Consider the following 12970-nt stretch of genomic DNA (forward strand, 5'->3'; position numbering starts at 1 on the left):
GGCGTGTAGTTAGATTCAATAACTATCTGGCGTTTTATTGGTCTTCTTAGTTCTGCCTTGTTGAATTAATCATTTTTGTGTTACATAGTAAATATTTTGGCGTTTATGGCATTCCCAAATTCATTAAAATTAATTAATAATTCTAACATCTTGGTGTCCATGGTGTTACCAAATTCATTATATACCTTTAATAATTCAAACTTTACAATTTTTTTGGCGTTTTTGTAGATTTCACCAGTTGTATTAATCGCATATATGTTATAAAGGTAAATTTTTAGGCGTTCATGGCGTTCTTAATAATTCATTATAATTAATTAGTAATTCAAAAGATTACAATAAGACGAAATCAAAACAAACTAATAGTATTCTGTGTATGGGATTACATCAGAGATGTACCCATCGCTTTGTTCATCACTTTCTTCAGATTCATCATCATCATATTATGCATTGGCGTATAACGCCATTATCTCGTCTCGTCTTTGTTGCAACCTATACTTAAATATCATGACAGCCCTGGATCTTTCATCGTTCAAAGGTGTTAAATCACATAGTTGTTCAAGAAGCTGTAATCTCTCCGTGTTCAGCATTTCGTCCATCAACAATGAATATTCCACCCAGTGTCAACAAGTCACTTTAACCGTTCTTCTTGTTCATCCAAACTCCAACTGGTAACTGTTGGTAGACCAGTATCGTCAATATCATCATTATCATCATCATCATCATCATCATCATCTGCTGGAAATTTTCTCTTCAATCTTCTTATTACCGTTCGAGTCCTTTCACAATCGTCGGCCCTTCGAATCCCAAGGGCCAGAATATCCCTTTGAACGACTTCATCCATACTAAGCTTGGCCTTGATTGTCTTGACTTTCACCCTTCTCCAATCAGAGAACTTTAGGACGAAACGTCTCGCCGACCTCTCAAACCTCCATGCAATAACCTGAGCCATTTTTTAAGTTGTATGGCGTTTTAGACAATGTGTGGCGTGTTTAGAGAATGTGTGGAGTGTTAAGCTATGTGTCACACCCCAACCGATGGCGGAATCATCGGGGCATGGTACTGAGCAAAACAGATTGTCCAGAAGTTTCCATAACAATTATCATTACCAATCAATTTAAAATAACATGTCCCATACCATGTCTCAAAAGGCAAACCAATTATTACAGACAAAATCTAGGCAATTAGTTCTGTTCCGACAACTCAAATTCAAATTGTATAGACAACTATTTGTTGGCCTTTAGGACCTTATTCTCGCTTTCCTAGCAGATAAGCATCCTAAACACATGTCACATATGTTAAAACAAAGTCAATACACATTGTGTAAAGGCGGGTATACCAGTTTGATAATAGCATATAGAGTTCAAAATAGTTTACGCATAACCAGCACGTACACAGAGGAAAACGAAGCATGTTAGTTATCGACATGAACCTATCGATACCAATGACTGCGGGTTGACTGCCCAAGGCAGTTCGTAATACATGATCACCACTGTAATCCATGCAAATAATTGTCCTTAACAACCCCCGAGTGAACGGGTGCTGAGTCCAAACTATAGTACTATCTCATTAAGGCAGGTAGACAGCATTCCATGTGTAAACATAACAAACAAGCATTCATTAAGTCACGTATAACATGCGGTAACAGTTAGCGTTTAAAGTATTGCGTAGTGTGTTCGATTGTGATTTTGTATAAGTAACGTATGTAACACCCAAAAGTGCGTAAAGCAAAAAGGGATCGAGTATACTCACAGCGGTTGATGGATTGAAGGGAGCGCTTGAGAGTAAGGTTAGCCTGAATAGTTCGATAGCATAATGATAAGTGACGCGTAAAACGGAAACAAGTGTTGGTGGATCGAACAGCTGGTCGATCTGACGGCAGTCCGATCGGACAGCTGATCGTGCGGGTGACAATCCGTTCGGACGGCTGTCCGATCGGATGGCCATTCGAGTGAATTGTTTCTTCCTTTGAGAAGAATATGTTTGTGTATGATGGTTTGACTTTTGATGTTTTTGTTGTAGCATTTGAAAACATTGAAGTATCTTTACCTTTCAGGTCGGTCGATCGGACGGTCGTTCGATTGGCCGGCAACCCGTTCGGCTGGTACTTCAGCGAGAACAAGTTCTCAGCAGGATGTCACTCGATCGGACGGAAGTTCGATCAGGTGGCATTCCTAGTGCATTGAACATGTTGAAAAATCGATTAAGTGTTAAAGCCCAAGTATCTCATGATCCGAAGAGTAATCCGATCGGATGGCAGTCCGATCAGTTAGCAATTCGTTCAATACTCAAACTTCAGTTGAGGTTGGTTAAGTGTGGGTCCCATAGTGCAAGCCGTTCGGCTGACCGACCGTTCGGGTGGCTATCCGTTCGAACAGCAGTCTGATCGGACGACACCCCGTCCTGGTCGTCCCGTTCGTCTTACACTTGTTTATTTTTGATTGTTTGTCGTTTTATCGAGGCATTTTGATAACAAGTCAAACAACAGGAACTTTGTCAATACTTGGTTCTCCTGACCGGACAGGAATCACCCAAATCCGATTAGTGAACTGTTCGAGACGGTGGTTCACATTTATCTCGATATCGGTAAACCTCGTGGATAGGATCCGGATCTTGAGCTAACACGACCACTGATCGGGTAGTAAGTCGGCACAAGTTCCGATTCTATCGGTTTTGAGGGCATTGAGTGTAAAAGAGTTGAAAGAAAGTTTAGAAAACATTCTCTCAATCCTTTTTCACCGTGAATATGATTAGATCTATGAAAGATCTTTGTTGTTTTTGTGGAAATCAGTTAGATCTAAGTTGTTCTCGGTGGATTGAGGCCAAAACATGAAGTTCTTCAAGAACACCATGATGACATCATCCTAGAACACCTCAAATCTAGTGATTTCACGGTTAAAAGTTAAGATTTAAAAGATAGAAAGGTGTAGGAGTGCGTGTAGATCAAGAAAGTACAAAATTTAGGACGAGATCTTACCAGATTTGAGAGAAATCGAGGTAAAGGTGAGGAGAGCGTGCTGTTCGATCAGAGAGTTGCCAAAAGTAGAAAGAATGAAAGTGACAGGAGTATTTATAGAGTTCCAAAAGAGGAAAAGGCTAGCCGATCGGCCAGGCAGCTCGATCGGACAGCCTGTCCGATCGGACGGCAGTCCGGTCGGACGGCAGTCCGGTCGGACGGCTGGTTGGCTGATCGATCGGTCGCCTGGTTCGAGTGTTCGGTGCGACGAGTTTTGCTGTTTCGATTTCGATTGCGAGTGATGCGAATGCGATAAAGTTTACTATTCAAATTACTTTTAATCCCAACCACTCATATCTCGCACTATCTCTTCTCCACTAATTATCATACTATATCAACCTACAATCATCCTTATTTCGTATTCGTTTAGCGATTGCGATTCGATTGCGATTGAGTTCGATTGCGATTCGATTAATTACCACACATAACATAAATAAACATGCACAAGTAACACATAAGGCATACACACACGTATAATAAACACCACAATTGCGATATTCGAGTTTGCGAGCGCGATGATGATTAGATTAGTTCGATTAGCGTTTAGATAACTTTATCGCATTGTTACTTCCTATTATTCACAGTCGTAAAGCGATTCATAGCGATAAATATTCGATTACTGTGATTGAAATAAATTACTCCACATAATACAACTAACGTAAAACATAAAATAGACTAACTACAGTCAAAGAAGTCAAAACAGGGATTGAGCGAGGAGAGACAGATTGCAATTAGCAATCTTTTCCTCCTTTGACTTCAATCTTGACTTTGACTTTGACTTCCGAAACACTGGGGTGTTACAGCCTCCCCTTGTTTAGGGAATTTCGTCCCGAAATTAGGCTGAAACCGTAACAAACAACTGTGGGTACTTCGTCTTCATGTCGCTTTCGAGTTCCCAAGTGAACTCTGCGCCTCGTTTGCCTTCCCATCGGACTTTCACGATAGGAATGCGCGAGCGTCTGAGCTGCTTGGTTTGGCGATCCATGATTTCGACAGGCTTCTCCACGAAGTGTAGTGTTTCGTTTATTTGGAGGTCATCGAGTGGTACAATTAAATCATGCTCAGCCATGCACTTTCGGAGGTTTGACACGTGGAAAGTGGGGTGGACGTTATTAAGTTCCTCCGGTAGTTCGAGTTTGTAGGCAACTTTTCCGATCCTTTCTAGAATCTTAAAAGGTACAACATATCGAGGCGCTAGTTTCCCTTTCTTGCCGAATCAAACCACACCCTTCCAAGGTGATACTTTTGGAGGTACGTAGTCGCCAACGTCAAATTCAAGGGACTTGCGTCGTCTATCGGCGTAACTTTTCTGTTGACTTCGAGCTTTCAACAAGTTGTCTCAAATTTCGAGGACTTTGTCAGTCGTTTCTTGCAATAGCTCAGGACCGGTTAATTGCGAGCGACCGATCTCGTGCCATACAATAGGCGATTGACATCTTCTTTCATATAAAGCCTCGAATGGTGCCATTTGGATGCTGGTATGATAACTGTTGTTATACGAGAATTCGACTAACGGCAGGTATTTATCCCAATTACCACCGAAGTCTATGACACACGTACGGAGCATGTCTTCAAGAGTACAGATCATTCTCTCAGTCTGACAGTCGGTTTGAGAATGGAATGCGGTACTCAGATTAAGCGTAGTACCAAGAGCAGCTTGAAATGTTTCCCAGAGTCGCGAGGTAAACCGAGCGTCACGATCAGAGATGATGTCGCGAGGCGTCCCATGATTACAAATGATCTCGTCAGTGTAGATTCGGGCTAATCGTTCCACCTTGTAGTCTTCGGGAAAAAGTGGGCTGATTTGGTCAAACGGTCAACAAAAACCCAAATGCTGTCGTGACCTGATGACGTGTGTGGAAGCTTGGTTATGAAGTCCATAGCTATACTCTCCCACTTCCACATAGGGATTGGGGGTTGTTCGAGTAAGCCAGAGGGCCTTTGATGTTCAGCCTTGACCCTTGCACAAGTCAGGCACTTCCCAACATAGAGAGCAATATCCCTTTTCATGCCCGACCACCAGTACGTGTAGCGAAGATCCTAGTACATTTTATCTGCACCGGGATGAATAGAATACCGGGATTTGTGGGCTTCGTCCATCAAGATCTTTTGCAATTCGGTTCGCTTAGGGATCCAAATTCGGTCCAGAAAATGGAAAATCCCATTTGATTTACTCACTAGCTGAGCTCCATCGTGATAGATTCTCTCCTTCTTCAATGTGCGTTCATTAAAACAGGCATGTGGGCTTCGCGGATGAGAGTTTCGAGATTGTATTGGGCTTGAGTATTGCGAATGCTGAGCAAATAACTCCGTCTGCTGAGAGCATCGACAACGACATTTGCTTTGCCTGGGTGATAACGAATCTCACAGTCGTAATCGTTGAGAAGTTCTACCCATCGGTGTTGACGCATATTAAGTTCTTTCTGATCAAAGATATGTTGTAGACTCCTATGATCGGTGAAGATCGTACACTTGGTACCATATATGTAGTGTCGCCAAATCTTTAACGCAAAAACAACCGCGCCTAGCTCGAGATCATGGGTTGTATAGTTCTTCTTATGGATTTTGAGCTGACGAGATGCGTAAGCTATAACCTTGTCCCGTTTCATAAGAACACAACCAAGACCAAGGTTGGAAGCATCACAATAGACGATGAAACCATCGTTTCCGTCGGGCAATGTGAGAACAGGAGCATTGCAGAGCATGTGCTTGAGGGTTTGGAAAGCAGACTCTTGTTCAGTTCCCCAAACAAAAGACCTCTCTTTATGCGTAAGAGCGGTAAGCGGCACAACGATCTTTGAGAATCCTTCGATAAATCGTCGATAATAGCCCGCTAGTCCGAGAAAAGAACGGACTTCAGACAGGTTCTTAGGTGTAATCCAACTCTTAACTGCTTCAATCTTCGCGGGATCAACGTGAATACCTTGACTATTTACAATGTGACCCAGAAACTGAACCTCCTCTAGCCAAAATTCACACTTGGAGAACTTGGCATAGAGTTGATTTCCCTGGAGTAGCTCGAGAACCAAACATAGATGTTGCGCGTGTTCGGCTTTCGATTTGGAATAGATCAAGACATCGTCGATGAATACGATGACGAAACGCTCAAGATAAGGCTTACACCCGCGATTCATCAGATCCATGAAAACCGCGGGTGCGTTGGTTAAACCAAAAGGCATAACAATGAACTCATAGTTGCCGTAACAAGTGCGAAAAGCGGTTTTGGGTATATCTTCCTCCTGAATGCGTAGCTGTTGATAGCCTGAGAGTAGATCGATCTTCGAGAAACACGTAGCACCTTGTAGCTGATCAAACAAATCGTCAATGCGAGGCAGGGGATAACGGTTCTTGATGGTTAGCTTATTCAATCCCCGATAGTCGATGCACATCCTGAACGACCCATCCTTCTTTTTGACGAAAAGGACTGGCGCGGGCCAAGGAGAGGTGCTCAGGCGAATAAAACCTTTCTCAAGTAATTCCTGGATTTGGTTCGAGAGTTCACGCATTTCGGACGACGCGAGTCGGTAAGGAGCTTTGGCAACAGGGTTGGCTCCAGGAATGAGGTCGATACGAAAGTCGATATCACGACTTGGCGGTAATTCAGGAAGATCATCAGGGAACACTCGAGGAAATTCACGGACCACAGGAACGTCTTTTACTCCAGTCTTCCTTTTCTTTTCCTTTTCCGCTACTACAATGTTAGCCAAGAAAGCTCTGTATTCCTTGTGGAGATACTTGCTAGCTTGGACACATGACATGAGTTTGAGACCTTTCGAAGCAGTTTCGCCATAAACACACAATAAATCACCATTCGCGAGCGAGAATCGAATCATCTTGTCGAAGCACATAACTTCAGCATGGTTTTCGCGAAGAAAGTCCATGCCTACTATGACGTCAAATCTTCCGAGTTGCATCGAAATAAGGTCAATTGGGAAGATGTGATTGTTGAGCTCAAGAGTACAATCACGAAGAACAGAATTAACGGAGACAGTTCTTCCAGTAACGACTTCAACATCGAATGTTGAGGGTAGATGGGAGTGCTTACGACTAAGGAGCTTCTCGAATTCAAACGACACAAAGAAATTATCGGCTCTAGTATCAAACAAACACGATGCATAAATACCATTCACAAGGAACGTACCGTTGACCACGTTGTTGTCAGCCTGGGCTTGGCACGCATTGATGTTGAAGGTTCTGGCGCGGGCGGCTTGTTGCTGCTGCTGAGGTTGCTGCTGCTGGTGAGGCTGCTGCTGCTGGGCCTCTTGTTTCACCACCCTGTTCGGGCACATGTTCGCAAAGTGGTTAGGATCACCACATGCGAAGCAGACTCTAGGGTTGATCACGAGTGCCTGAGCCACTTGATGGCCTTGCGGGGCTGGGAGCAGAGCTTGATGAGCAGTGGCAGGAGCTGCGATGTTGCGGGGACCAGTACGGAAGTTGGCAGTAAAGTGGTCGTACATGTTGCAGTGGGCGCAGAAACGACAGGCAAGATCCACCGAATGATGATAAGAACATGTTGGGCAAACCGGGTGGGGGCCTGTGTATGCACGCTTTGCAGGCGGTGCATAAGTAACTGGTGCTGGACGGTGGTGGGGCTTTTGCTGAGCCGATACGGCTTGGAGAGGAGCAGCAGTGGTAGTGACAGCACAGTTCTTGTTGCTGGAGCTGCTGTTGTTGTTCTTCTTCCTGCGGCGTGAGGACTTTGACTGTTGAGGAGCGGCGACGGTGTCAGCGGTTGGTGCGGTGGTAGCTTGATGCAGAGACTTTGAAGCTTTATCCCAAAAACCAGCTTTTACCCGCTTGTCGTTGATCTCGGTGGCAAGCAGATAAGTTTCTTCAATCGTTGCTGTCTTTGTGGCATGCACAAAATCAGCAACACAGTCAGGTAGAGCTCGGATGTACTTCTTGATTGCCATATCAGACGTCTTAACTTGATCGGGGCAGATGATGCTGAGCTGCTTAAAGCGAGCAGTCAGGGCAGCGTTGTCACCGTCCTTCTGTTTGATATTCCAGAACTCGTCCTCCAGCTTTTGGCGTTCATGGGGAGGGCAGAATTCGTCCATCATGATGGCTTTCAAATCTTCCCAAGTCAACTCATAAGCTGCATCATTCCCGTGTTTGTTACGTTCGGCCGTCCACCAGTCTAGAGCGCGGGACTGGAAGACGCCGGTTGCGTTTAGGGTACGGAGATTTTCAGGACATCCGCTCTGAGTGACTTCGATGGAATCGAACCATTGGAACATAGCTGTAGGGCTATCTTCTCCAGTGAATTCCTTCAGACCACAAGCCTTGAACTGCTTGAAGCTGAAAGCAGTCTTGGTAGCAACTTTAGGAGCTTCGGTTCTTGACTCCTCAGACGATTTGCTAACGTTCTCGTAAATTTCACTCACGATCTGGGGCACAACCTTGGACACTTGTTTAGCGAGGATGGCAGCAAGGCGTTTGTCCCGTTGTTCTTGGCGAGTGAGTCGTGGGTGTCGGTGTCCAGATGACGACATTGTCTGCAACAGACATCATCTTAGGTCTCAGACATAGTTTAATCGATTCTCACCTCACACGTCTAATCTTGCTAAAGCTCGGGAACACGTATAATTACACAATCACATAGGTACGAAATCACAGATTCACATAAACACATAAACACATAAACACATAAACACATAAACACATACATGTAAGCACATAGTCCTCCTATCAGCACATAGAAGCAGTCAGAATACAGAAACCTATCATTCAAAGTCTGCGAGCGTTCGAATAGCGGTCGCGTTTAGCATATCGATTAGTATAGTATAAGCGTATAGTATAGCGAGCATCATAGCGTACAACGTTTCCTTATGGTAATAGCGACTTGTTAACGTGGTGTAGTGAGTGTTGTGAGATCAGCGGAAGCAAAAAGGCATTAAACCGAAACCAGTAATACCTCAAAACGCTAACAAGTAAGCATAAGCCACATAAACACATAACTTCCCATAAAATCGACGAGTCATCGGAGTCAGCGTTTGCGGGCTCAGAATCGAAACACATAAAAATCGAGAAATAGATTGTCTGCGGCTATTAGACATTGACCACCCAAAGTGATTTGACTATTTTCAATGACTTGTCGTACACTCTTTGACTCTCAAGATCGTGCTTCGGCTTTGAGTCTTGGGCGTTCGGCACGCTTCCCTTAAGTCGTCTAGTGACTTCAGGTCATTGGAGTCCGTCGAGGCTTTGGTGAGATTTGGAAAAACCAAATAAAAGTCGGAACAAGTCGTCGAGGTTAGGGTCTCACCCTTGGCTTAACAACTTCTTCCCTGTTTTAGCAAAATGGCGACGAAAATCCGCGCTAAAGTATGGATTTCACTTCTGGTTCAACGCGAATTCTCGTGTTTTATAGATAAATACAGATCAAACAAGCAATTCAATCAAGAGTTTGCGGTTTTCACACCTAATCTCGACTAAATAGCTTATCCAAAAATGATATTTCGAATGCAGTGATAGTGTAGCGTAGGCGAGAAATACGAGAAATAGCAGTAAGCTCACACATAATCCCTACTGAATATGCACGAGTCGGTCTATTGGTTCCTAACTATAGACTAGGTCTCTAAGACATCGACCCGGATTAGGTTGAGTCTTGCCTAATTCCCTATAGTTATGGCTCTGATACCAATCTGTCACACCCCAACCGATGGCGGAATCATCGGGGCATGGCACTGAGCGAAATATATTGTCCAGAAGTTTCCATAACAATTATCATTACCAATCAATTTAAAATAACATGTCCCATACCATGTCTCAAAAGGCAAATAAATTATTACAGACAAAATCTAGGCAATTAGTTCTGTTCCGACAACTCAGATTCAAATTGTACAGACAACTATTTGTTGGCCTCTAGGACCTTATTCTAGCCTCGCTTTCCTAGCAGATAAGCATCCTAAACACCTGTCACATACGTTAAAATAAAGTCAATAGACATAGTGTAAAGGCGAGTATACAAGTTTGATAATAGCATATAGAGTTCGAAATAGTTTACGCATAACCAGCACGTACACAGAGGAAAATGAAGCATGTTAGTTATTGACATGAACCTATCGATACCAATGACTGCGGGTTGACTGCCAAGGCAGTTCGTAATACATGATCACCACTGTAATCCATGCAAATAATTGTCCTTAACAACCCCCGAGTGAACGGGTGCTGAGTCCAAACTATAGTACTATCGTCGTTAAGGCAGGTAGACAACATTCCATGTGTAAACATAACAAACAAGCATTCATTAAGTCACGTATAACATGCGGTAACGGTTATCATTTAAAGACTTGCGTAGTGTGTTCGATTGTGATTTTGTATAAGTAACGTTTGTAACACCCAAAAGTGCGTAAAGCAAAAAGGGACCGAGTATACTCACAACGGTTGATGGATTGAAGGGAGTGCTTGAGAGTAAGGTTAGCCTGAATAGTTCGATAGCATAATGATAAGTGACGTGTAAAATGGAAACAAGTGTTGGTGGATCGAACAGCTAGTCGATCGGACGGCAGTCCGATCGGACAACTGATCGTGCGGGTGACAATCCGTTCGGACGGCTGTCCGATCGGATGGCCATTCGAGTGAATTGTTTCTTCCTTTGAGAAGAATGTGTTTGTGTATGATGGTTTGACTTTTGATGTTTTTGTTGTAGCATTTGAAAACATTGAAGTATCTTTACCTTTCAGGTCGGTCGATCGGACGGTCGTTCGATCGGCCGACAACCCGTTTGGCTGGTACTTCAGCGACAACAAGTTCTCAGCAGGATGTCACTTGATCGGACGGCAGTTCGATCGGGTGGCATTCCTAGTGCATTGAACATGTTGAAAAATTGATTAAGTGTTCAAGCCCAAGTATCTCATGATCCGAAGAGTAATCCGATCCGATGGCAGTCCGATCGGTTAGCAATTCGTTCAATACTCAAACTTCAGTTGAGGTTGGTTAAGTGTGGGTCCCATAGTGCTAGCCGTTCGGCTGACCGGCCGTTCGGGTGGCTGTCCTTTCAGACAGCAGTCCGATCGGACGACACCCCGTCCTGGTCGTCCCGTTCGTCTTACACTTGGTTGTTTTTGATTGTTTGTCGTTTTATCGAGGCATTTTGATAACAAGTCAAACAACAGGAACCTTGTCAATACTTGGTTCTCCTGACCGGACATGAATCACCCAAATCCGATTAGTGAACTGTTCGAGACGGTGGTTCACGTTTATCCCGATATCGGTAAACCTCGTGGATAGGATCCGGATCTTGATCTAACACGACCACTGATCGGGTAGTAAGTCGGCACAAGTTCCGATTCTATCGGTTTTGAGGGCATTGAGTGTAAAAAAGTTGAAAGAAAGTTTAGAAAACATTCTCTCAATCCTTTTTTTTACCGTGAATATGTTTAGATCTATGAAAGATCTTTGTTGTTTTTGTGGAAATCGGTTAGATCTAAGTTGTTCTCGGTGGATTGAGGCTAAAACATGAAGTTCTTCAAGAACACCATGATGAAATCATCCTAGAATACCTCAAATCTAGTGATTTCATGGTGAAAAGTTAATATTTAAAAGATAGAAATGTGTAGGAGTGCGTGTAGATCAAGAAAGTACAAGATTTAGGACGAGATCTTTCCGGATTTGAGAGAAATCGAGGAAAAGGTGAGGAGAGCGTGCTGTTCGGTCAGAGAGTTGCCAAAAGTAGAAAGCATGAAAGTGACAGGAGTATTTATAGAGTTCCAAAAGAGGAAAGGGCTGGCCGATCGGCTGGTTGGCTGATCGATCGGCCGCCTGGTTCGAGTGTTCGGTGCGAGGAGTTTTGCTGTTTCGATTTCGATTGCGAGTGATGCGAATGCGATAGAGTTTACTATTCAAATTACTTTTAATCCCAACCACTCATATCTCGCACTATCTGTTCTCCACTAATTATCATACTATATCAACCTACAATCATCCTTATTTCGTATTCGTTTAGCGATTGCGATTCAATTGCGATTAATTTCGATTGCGATTCGATTGATTACTACACATAACATAAATAAACATGCACAAGTAACACATAAGGCACACACACACGTATAATAAACACCACAATTGCGATATTCGAGTTTGCGAGCGCGATGATGATTAGATTAGTTCGATTAGCGTTTAGATAACTTTATCGCATTGTTACTTCCTTTTATTCACAGTCATAAAGCGATTCGTAGTGATAAATATTCGATTACTGCGATTCAAATAAATTACTCCACATAATACAACTAACGTAAAACATAAAATAGACTAACTCCAGTCAAAGAAGTCAAAACAGGGATTGAGCGAGGAGAGACGGATTGCAATTAGCAATCTTTTCCTCCTTTGACTTTGACTTCCGAATCCCTGGGGTGTTACACTTTGTTTACCTGTTCTACTTATATATTGACCTTTTTTTTGCCGCCATGTAGGATGCAGTCCTATAATGTTGCAGGTAATTATGGCGTTTTGAAAAGATAAATAAATTCAAGTACCCATGGAGTGGCTTTTAATATAATAAATGTTAGTAATAAAGTTTCCGTCGTTGTAGTTACTGTTTGTTCAGCTTCATCTGTTAAGGCTGTAACACATCCTATCTTTTAGATGTTGGCATTTTGTATTTTTAATGGCGTTTAGATAAATATGGAATGTTGTTCTATTCTCTTGCACATTGTTTTATACATTTCAGTAATTTTTTTGGAGTTTTTAATAATACTTTTCTAAAGTAATTTTATTTGGAGTTTGACGTTTGTGGCATCCTGGCGTTTTACAAGCATTTTTTAGAGAAATAATGTATTTTTAGCGTAAAATTAGATAACAAACCACAGAAAAAAGTACAAGCGAAAAAAATAAATTAAAAATCCTAATCCAATTTCTCTTCCAAATCTTTACTATCATCAGTCTTTTTCTTCTTTGAAACTACAAGAACTGTCACAAATATATGGCGTTTTGGGTTTGGTGTGATTTATT

The sequence above is a fragment of the Helianthus annuus genome, chromosome 9 (assembly GCF_002127325.2).
Source record: "Helianthus annuus cultivar XRQ/B chromosome 9, HanXRQr2.0-SUNRISE, whole genome shotgun sequence".
Classification (NCBI taxonomy): Eukaryota; Viridiplantae; Streptophyta; class Magnoliopsida; order Asterales; family Asteraceae; genus Helianthus; species Helianthus annuus.